This window comes from Xiphophorus maculatus, chromosome 3 (genome assembly GCF_002775205.1).
Source record: "Xiphophorus maculatus strain JP 163 A chromosome 3, X_maculatus-5.0-male, whole genome shotgun sequence".
Classification (NCBI taxonomy): Eukaryota; Metazoa; Chordata; class Actinopteri; order Cyprinodontiformes; family Poeciliidae; genus Xiphophorus; species Xiphophorus maculatus.
Genome location: NC_036445.1, coordinates 11,849,498 through 11,859,543, shown reverse-complemented (window position 1 = coordinate 11,859,543; position 10,046 = coordinate 11,849,498).

Sequence of the window (10,046 nt, the reverse complement as noted above, 5' to 3'; positions counted from 1 at the left end):
ATCTATCTATCTATCTATCTATCTATCTATCTATCTATCTATCTATCTATCTATCTATCTATCTATCTATCTATCTATCTATCTATCTATCTATCTATGATGACATTAAGCTCAATAGTTTTGCTTGTCTTTGTTGAGCAGTAAAGCACTAGGAGCCAAACTTCACTCAGGGGTCCCGAGCGGGGCGCCTTTCTCGCCGGAGGCCATAAAGTTGGCCCCGCGCTCGGCTTAATTGCTGTCACATGTAACCTTACCTGTCCCCCAATTAGCCCGCGCTTTGCTATTAGGAGATTTCTGCGAGCTGCGTATAGGCCCAGCAACCCGGGCTCCTCGGGGGTTGGGGGGTAATTAGAGTGTAATTCAATCCAGCCGAGGCTTATGATCAATTTGACCAGGACTTCACCCAGAGGAGGCTAATTAAATGAGGATCAGCGTGATGTTCACCCATTAATCTTCAAATGCGGACAATAACCGTCCAGACAAATATCTTCAGGACACAAAGGTTTGAACAACATGAAATATTTGAGGGGTTTTTGTGATAAATCAACATAATTGTGAAGCGGAATTAAACAAAATTATTCGTTTTCTTAATTGTACAAATAAGAATGAACAAACTGGGCTTGTCCACTTTACTCTGATACCTCTAAATAAAATCCAGTGTGCACATGTGTGCAGTGTGACCTCATTATAATTCAGCTGCTCCGTTTCTGGCCCCATTGGTTCGTTAGAGAACATTACGGAACAACCAGCGCCATGAAAACCAGGGAACCCAGCAGAAAGGTCAGCGAGGAAGTGGTGGAGAGGTTTAAAGCAGGGTTAGCTTCTAAAACAACATCCCGAGCTTTGAACATCTCACAGCGCTCGGTTCAATCCATCATCTGAACCTAGAAACAGGATGGACCGACTGCAGACGGACCAAGATGGAGGTCCACCTGTGAGCCGCATTGATCAGGCTGCAGAACGCCGTTGGCTAAAGCGCTGAGGTTCAGGTCAACGAGCCGCAGCAGAAATCCAGAGCTGCAATGGAAGGGTTTACATCAGGGTGTCCAAAGTGTGGCCCGGGGGCCATTTGCAGCCCTCAAAGGGATTTTGTGCGGCTCTTGACAGGAATTCAGAAACTGAGTTCATAAATTTGGTTTATCAGCTCAAGAGGGTGATGAGTTAGAGAATAATTTACACTCATTTGAGGTCTTTTAAAAGGAATATTAAAATCAGAAGATGAAAAATGTATTTATGTTTTTAAATACTTCCTTTAGTTTGGTATTAAATTGGACTACAAACAATCAAATGATTGCTGCAAAGCAGATTAAACATTTATTTAACCTGGCTAAATAATTAGATAGAGGGAGCAATCTCCTGTACTTGATCCTAAAAATACAAACACAAAAGATCTAGAGGAAAAAAATAACATTCACCACATTCTCTGCTTTTTGTGAGTTTCTTTAAGATCTGGATCTACTGTCATTCATGGATCCCTTATCAACAGAAACCAGACTGCTTCTGTTGTTTCATTAAAACATTGTGTGGTTCTTGATAAGTAGCAAAGGTAACAAATAAAATAGTTTTTTCAATCTTTATTGCAAAATATAGAATCAAATTGTTTTGGCCCCTCAAGTACTTCCGACGTTACATTTATTAGCCCCATGGCAAGAAGCATAGACACCTTTGGTTTACATTAAAGCATAACTATGTGTTAGAGTGGCCTAGTCAAAGTCTAAATCTAAATTAATTGAATATTCAGGGGCAAGATTTGCTCTCTATTTGATCTAACCCAAAATCAGTCATCACACTGAAAAATGGATCTACAAACTATTGACACGGAATGGCTAAATGCAAATGTATGCCACACTTTTCAAATTTTCTCTACACTTCACTATTATGCACCACTTTGTATTGGTCTGCCAGATAAAATCCAAATAAAATCAAAGCAATAAAATATAAAAAATGAAGAATGTGTTTCTAATACTGTAATATTGCAAATTCAATGGGTCTGAAGCCATTATAATACAACAATTTACAACTTTATCTTTGTTTCACACTTAAAATTCTCTGTACCAATTAGAATCATAAAAAAATACATTTATCATAAGCTTCTTACAACCCAATTATCATTTTTTTCCCACAAGGAAAACCAATAATTGGGTTTTCCTTAAACATTGATGAACAGCCCCAAACTGATCTCAGGTCAGTTTGGACCCTAACATAAATATTATGTTAGGATTTGTCTTTTTGAACGCAATCCTTTCAGCTTAATACCGGCAACCTGTTCATGCATGCACACGCAATTTCTGTTTCATCCTCCAGCCAGGGAGCAGAGGACCAAATAGCAAAGCTAACATGTCCAAACACAGACAGTTCGACCTCTGCGCCATAACTTATGCATCTTCACCAGAACTGGGCTGCTTGATCATGCTGTTCATGCTGAGCTTTTGCCCCGTTGATTCTGAAAAACTGGACGGGTAACATGCAGAGTATCTTGAGCCATGCGTGTGACTCTCAGTGATGGATGATGGGACCAACTGTTGCAGGAGGTCCAGGCACACGAGGGTGTCACAGCGGGGCCAAGGGGTGGTGAGCATGACCGCATCGTATGGCCTAGGAAATGCAGGGGCCACGGTTACGTGTCAATTTATATACGTCCTGCCAACGCCACCGCCAACAATGTGGCGCTCCGCTTCAGCTGGTGCTAAATGCGTCTCATTGAGGAAGAGGCCGTCAGCTGAGCAGGTATGCAACCTGAGCATGATACGGAAATAGGAACTCTTGTTTGTGAAAAACTTCCCATGTCTTGCATGAGCTCTGAGCTGATGTTATCTGGTTGTTCCACACTCACAGGAGGCTAATTGGCTCTTTAGTGTTTCAGAAAAGACTGCTGATGGACAGACAAAGACAGAAAAAAGGAGAAGAATTAGTTTGCCCCAGTGTTTGTTCAGCAGAAGGATGTGAAAATAATGAGTGGAGGTAAATTTATGATGAGTTTACGCTCTGAGTTTTCCCCAGAGAAACCGATGACAAGCATCAAGAGGTTTTATGTTTGAAATTCTTGGAAATGTCATTGCAAACTAAAAACAGAGCAGAGGTGGAAAATGTGCAAAAGTAACCAAACTTTGTAAATTCTGACCGTAAGCACATTAAAAGGAACAAATATGAGATTTTCTCTTTTTTAAAGCAACAAATAATCAGCATAAAGACTGACTTCATGTTTAATATGACTTTCACTCTGGCTGAGCTACAGTAAGTTTCCTAGGATTTGACTGAAAGACCAAAAAACTCTGGACTAAAAGGGCAGCCCTGTCATGAGCTTCACTTATGATGAAAATATTCTTGAATATCAGCAAAAACTAGGGCTGCATAAATATTATACTGTAAAATAATACGATTGCATATCTCAACAGCAACATGGACTGTGATTAACCCGGGTTTTCATCACTACTCCCTTTGCTTTCCATCATCACCATGTCCCCACCTCTCCCTGAATCAAAAAGATCTGTGTCAGCTGTGGGCAAAAAGGCAAAACAAGCCCATTTGTCTATCTCCCTTCGTAGACAAGATGATTAAAAGTAACTTGCACAAGATAATTTAAAACAAATAAAAAACAAAGAAATTATACACAAACAGCTGAGGAATGATAACGTTTTACTTTTATGTAAAAGCTGCACTGCACATTTTAGATTTAAGACCCCAGAATCTAACATTTTCTACACATTTCAGGTTTCCAGGGAATTTGTTCAAGAGTTGAAGAGCATAGAATCTAAAGTCTTCCTCCCCTTGGTTGTTCCTAAGCCGAGTATCATTCATAACCTTATAAACAAAAAAGATTAACAAAATTATCCTTATAAAATATGTTGACTCTAAACTGCTGTGCAATGATCTATTCTGGTGGTGTTGGTCAGGACGCTGACAGCAGCAGCAGCTTCAGGTTGTTCTCCGGCAGAGACATGCGGTGAGGTTCATGACGGCTCGGATGTAGAAATACAAAATCCGATATAGAAGCTGTATTTTATTTTTTACTGATTAAACTGATTAAAGTGTCTAACAATATGATTGAAAGACAAATGAATATTTAATAAGGTAATTATTTTAAATTATTTGAATGTTTCCTTTGGCTGACCTCTTTTGTCTGATGAAAATTGAAAATTACCTTAATGACGTCCATGTGCCTATCCTTCTCCACGAATATCTCCGTCATTCTATTGCAAAAAAAATATAACGTCCTTGTTTCTCATTTTCTTATCATTCTCAAAAATCTGGCAGCCAGAGAGAGTTGCACTGAACGGTTCTGGTCCGTCTGTATTTTCTCCCTGGACTGTTTTCAATCGTTTCAATGTGTAGAAGAAGTAGAGCACCTGTTGCTCGTTGTCTCCATGGCGCTCAGCACTGCCCCCTATCAGAGAGACATGATACCTTCTGCCTCCCTCTGGGCATTTTTACTCCACATTTATGGCCAATCGATAACAAAGACTAAATATGCCACACAAATTCATTAAATATATCAAACAGACTGGAACATCAACCTATGTAGAAAATGTGTAAGAGATATTGGTGATATTGTGTGACACAGCGCCCCCAGTCTTCTTCATGTATTTCAAAAAACAATGCACAAATTCTGCGATTTTTGACCATAAAAATGTTTAAATTTCCAATAAGAAAAACTATTTATAGAAAATTCCAGAAGAAAAGAAGAAAAACTGATTTCCTTTCCTCATTGTTAGCATCTATTTTACTTCTCATTCTTATTTATACTCATCCGGATTACAGGTGAAGCACTAACCACCTGCTTCCCCTGAGCACGTCACGGGTCTCGAGTCGCCTGATTGATATGGTTTTAAAAGGTAAATACACCATCACTTAAAATATAACCTGATGAAAATCAAAGGATCTGAAGATCTGTTCTGTCCTGTGTTGACAGGAAAACTTTTATTCTGGCGGCGCTTTTAAGGAATAAGTAGATTGGCGCATTACTCAGTGATATTATGGATATATTGTTAAAGTAATTGTAATAAACTTGTGTTTATGTGTGTCAATAGTATATTTATGACATCTACTATATTGTAGTAGAAAGGGAGACCTTACAGATATTGAATAAAAGTTGCCCAAGAATGGAACGTAGAGGAACACCATATGTGATTTTTGTTTGCTTAGGTTTGCCAAATGGCACAAACTAGTCCCAGTAAGCCAAGCAAGAGCTTAACCTGGATAGCAGATATTCAACACAAAGGGTGTACCTACGCCAGGAAAGTCCTTCGGTCTGCTTGTTTGGTCCGGACCAAATTTTGGAATGGCATCAGATGTTGCAACAGATATGATTTCACAATAATTTTGTGCATGCAATAGTAGAATTAGCAACACTGAATGGCTCATTTTTAGCATTGTAACGGTGGTTTAGTGGCTTAGAAGTCCAAAAAAAGTACACTTCTTGTAGTTTTCTTGGGTTGAACCTGGTCTGGATTCACATCAGAAGCAAACTGCACCAAAGTTTGTTTGGAAGCGAACTAAGACCACCTGAAAAAGTGTCTCGGTCCGGTTGTTTGGCCCACACCAGGGATCCTATTAGTGGATTCAAACCTGGACAAACGTTCTGGACCAACCAGGTCCAGAACGTTTGTCCAAATTAATTTTGATTTGATTACAGAGAACCAAACGTGTACGGTGAGAAAACATGGACCAATGTCGCCTCATGCTTAAAAGATGAGTGAAGGACTGAAGAGGTGTGTTGCTAAATGACAATTTCAATAATTTTTTTTCAAAATTGTTGCATTAGATAAAAAGCAGTCAAATTATTTAAACTAAATATGAAGAAAATCCAAATCTTTCCCATGAAGCAAACAGAAAGTGTGGATTGGAGGACAGAGCGGCGTTTTGGAGAGTCAGCACTGTTTCCTTTGGCCGATTGGGGTTGATTAAGAGGTTAACCATGGAGAGGCATGGCGTCTTTAAGGGAGATTTATCTGTTCCTGCTCTGACCCCTCGGGGGAGCTTCCCTCACCCCCAGTGTCCCCAGGATTTATTTAGTTATTTGTTTATCTGTTGGAAGGGGTCAGCCTTTTTCTCTGCACTACATCCCAGGCCTGTTTGTGTGTCTCAAACCCATTTTTCATCCCGTTTCTTGGTGGGACTGTGGTTCTGTTTGCTGACTCAGCGAAGAGGACGCAAGCGAAGGCCCCGAAGAGTCTCGCGACCTTTTACATCCGAGTAAAATTGGTTATTTTCACTTAACACATTTTGCTATCAGTTCAACTTTGGCCCCATTTGAAGGAGTTATGGTGTTTTCCTAATTGTTTCCTGACAGTTTTGATTCAGCCCTGCATGAATTTATGGCAGCTTATTTCCTATTTTTGTCTGATTTCAACACAGGACTTGCGTATTTTACTTGAAGGAAAGCAAAGATAAAAAAATAAATAAATACATAAGCTGCTCATTTCACACAGGAAAAGATTTTTTAAAAACGTCATGCATATACATCACCAATTTATTTTTGAACAGGAAATCAGCATGTTTATTTATTTTAGTGTTGAGATTCATCACAGGAGAGAAATGTTTCTCCATCTAATGAGGTTTGCTCTTTAGCCCTCACTCCATCTTTAATCATATTTACATGTTTGTTCAAATCAGACGAGATCTCTGCAGCTTTAAGGAGTCACACATTCACACACCTCTGCTGTGAGCGGGCTTGTTGGAGTTAAGAGGCAACAGGCCTTTTTGGTGGTTGGGGGAGGGCAGTGAGGTGGGCTGGTGGGGGGCTATACAGGGAATGCTATGTGGCTTGCATGACCTGACATGTCTCTGAAGCTGGAGGGGGTCTTGACCTTTGACCCAGGGCTCCAAAACTAGGAAGATGAAAAAAGGGGACAGGGTGGGAGGGTTTCGCCTCTAAACAAGGGCTTCTGTTTGGACCGCTCCAGGAATGTCACTTCCATAAAACGATGCCTACAGAGAGAAAAAAGAGGAAAACATCTATCTATCTATCTATCTATCTATCTATCTATCTATCTATCTATCTATCTATCTATCTATCTATCTATCTATCTATCTATCTATCTATCTATCTGACTCAGGTTTTTTTATTTAGCATAACTGATCTACTTAACGTATTGCGAAATTATTTTAAACAGATTAAAGTCCAAACTTTGACTACGCCACTTTGAACAGTTCTATATTATTATTATTATTATTATTATTATTATTATTATTATTATTATTATTATTATTATTATTATTATTATTATTATTATTTTAAAGTTATTTATAAGGAGATTTACTTCAGGGATCAGAATTGATTGTGATTTTTTATTTTATTTTATTTTATATTTATTTCACCAGGACAATTCCATCAAGATTAAGAATCTCCTTTGCAAGAGAATCCTGGCTAACATTGCCAATCAATCAATCAATCAATCAATCAATCAATCAATCAATCAATCAATCAATCAATCAATCAATCAATCAATCAATCAATCAATCAATCAATCATGTTTATTTGCATAGCACATTTCAGCATCAAAGCAGCTCATTATTCACATGATAAAAACAAACAAAAAGTCATGAAAACCTCAAACCTTCACCACTTGACAAACATCAGAACTGGCAGCATCTATATGGAAAATTATCAAGTCCTGCAGCCACAAAGCAACCCAAGACCATGACGCTGCCACCACCATGTTTGACTGTTAGTATGATGTTCTTTTTTTAATGTTGTGTCAGTTTGTGTTGGTTTGCTATTTTCTCTTCACTCTACATCCCAAAACTCTTAACAATCAACAAGATGGTCTGTTTTACCAACGTCAGATGAACCTTGTGTTCCTCAGCAGGTTTGAGCCGTTTGAGCAGTGATGCCATTTTGGTCCAGTGTCTTTCTTACTGTTGAATAACTCGAACACTGAGCTTTGGTTCTCATGATGTGTCGCCTTTGGCCATCTTTTAGCCAACTTTACTTTATCAAACAAATTATACTTAGGTGATTAAAATAACTTTTTTATTGGACCTAGACTTCTCGGTTTTTGCAGTCAGGCTGCGCCATATTTGAGGCATTTCATAAATTTACCAAAAGGAATCAGAACAAATGGTGTCTTTGTGACAAGCTACTGGTAGCAACATGCCTAGAGACCTTGTTGTAAAGTTGTCTGTAATGTGCAATACTGGTTCATTTAATGATAGTTAACTAGCATAGCAAAAAAATAAAAAATAGAAATTATTTATAATTAATTTATTATTATACATTAAAATGTACTGAGTAAGAAGGTTTAGTGGAAAAGCGTTGAGAGTATCATATTCCAAAGTTATTCCTTTGTGATTTTAATTGTTTGTTATTTAATGGAAACACCGCAATTGCAAAATTGTGTTTCTTTGAGGTTAGTGCTTTACAAACAAAGTTTTGCTCACATTTGTGAGAAAAATGCAACTTATGAGACATCTTCTGTATTTCATGGACTCACTCTATGAACTGAACCACTATCTGCACCATCAGCCCGATCAAAACTCCTTCCCAGACGTGTAAACTCTATTAAATTGAACTTTAAATGTATTTTGCCTCCAGATCATAACATGTAGAATAATTTATCATACTGGGGACATGAAATCAGGCAATAAATGAACCCGCAGACGGCGGCTGAAGGCTGCGCTCATGTGACTCTCTGGGCTCCAGCAGCAGAACATTGATGACTCTACACTGCAGGGGTTGGGTCAAAAGATAACCTTGTTTTCCATAATGTCTTCCTGACTGCTGCGCAGGATTCTGAGTGTGTGCCTGACTAAAAGCAAAGAAAGGCTGAAAAGTGTCCCGTCTGGAGAGAGAAGCCCTGACATGATGACGGTTCCGCAGCTCAGCGCGGAGCCGTGAATGTGTCACATCTCATTCGGTGGACAATTGTGATGTTGAGGTCTAGGAATGAACCTTTTTTATCATTTATTGTGATAAATGTTCTTATCATAATAACATTGTCACGATAAATTCAAATTATTGTCTGGATTGTTACAATTATCTCCACTGTTTGTTCAGTAAAAATCAATGCATTTGGAAATATGATTGAATACAGTTACTGTCGGCAGTTTAATAAAGAAGTGTATTACAAGTTTTTCAAGAGCATTATTTGTTTTTGTGTGGTTATGATTGCTGTCATGCAGTGACATAAAAAAAATCATCATTACTTTTATCATTATCATAATACTTAAAAGTATCGTGGTAAAACTTTAAGTTCACAGTTTCAGTTTAATCACATTTTCTGTTATCTCCTCCCAAAATTGCACTCCACTAAACATTAAAAGATAAAACTCCATCATAATTAACAATGTCACGCTCTTTCAGTCATAAAATGCATTTTAAAGTAAAAGGGAAACTTCTCTTCTCCTCTATTGAAGTGTGATAATCACTGGAGCTTGAGAATTTTGAGGATTTTAGAAAAATTCTGTTCACAGAAAGTCAGAGGATGAAACTTTTTCCTGCTGGTTCTATTTTCGGACACTGAATCCCTGTTGACTTAATCAGAGGCTCAACTAGAGTTCGGAGCCTGAACTCGGAGCGGTTGTAACCCCGGATTGGATCAGCCCTAATCTTCCAGAATTACGTTTCTTTGAAGGAATTTCCACAGGCTTTCCATCCTATGATAATTACATGGCCCAAGAGATCATCAGTACCATGAACGAGCAGTGAGGATGCTCTTTAAGCTAATGAGGATCATTGTTGTGTTAACTGTCACTCAAACGCTGTTACTATTATTTTTTTATTTCATAAAATTAGGGAAGGAGATGGGAACATGTTGTATCTGTGCTACAGTATTGGGAACAAAGTGTCACAAGATCAAATTTAAAATGAGTTCTTTGGACAGAGACAACAATGACTCACCATTAGTGTTTTTATGCCTAGGTCAGCTTAACATTTAAAGAGAAAAAATGCTCAGGTACTGGACCAAAACCAAAAGGCGTCCAAACTCTGAAGGAACACGTTGGTAGAGGTCCAGAAAGCCAGAACTATTGATGAGTACCACTTTAATATGAGGTAAGTGTTACTGCGGTCAGTAAGAAAAATACTCCAAGTCCAAAGTAAAACACAG